A 232-nucleotide genomic window follows, 5' to 3' on the forward strand; every position below is an offset into this window, starting at 1 on the left:
GTATTCAAGGGATTTCTGTCCCCACTTCGTCTTCCCGAGTATTAACTTTTTGCCCTACATTTTTTTTCGTCTCTTATCCTTGTCTACACGATTCACTTCTTTTTCACTCTTGTTAGATTCCGTTTATATTAAGAAATAGTTTAACTGACTTACTTTTTTTGGAAAGTGACGTTTTATATATAGGAACTGAAACCACAGCTGTTACGTATGAATTCAGATTCTTTATCAGCTT

Source organism: Macrobrachium nipponense, chromosome 28, assembly GCF_015104395.2.
Source record: "Macrobrachium nipponense isolate FS-2020 chromosome 28, ASM1510439v2, whole genome shotgun sequence".
NCBI lineage: Eukaryota > Metazoa > Arthropoda > Malacostraca > Decapoda > Palaemonidae > Macrobrachium > Macrobrachium nipponense.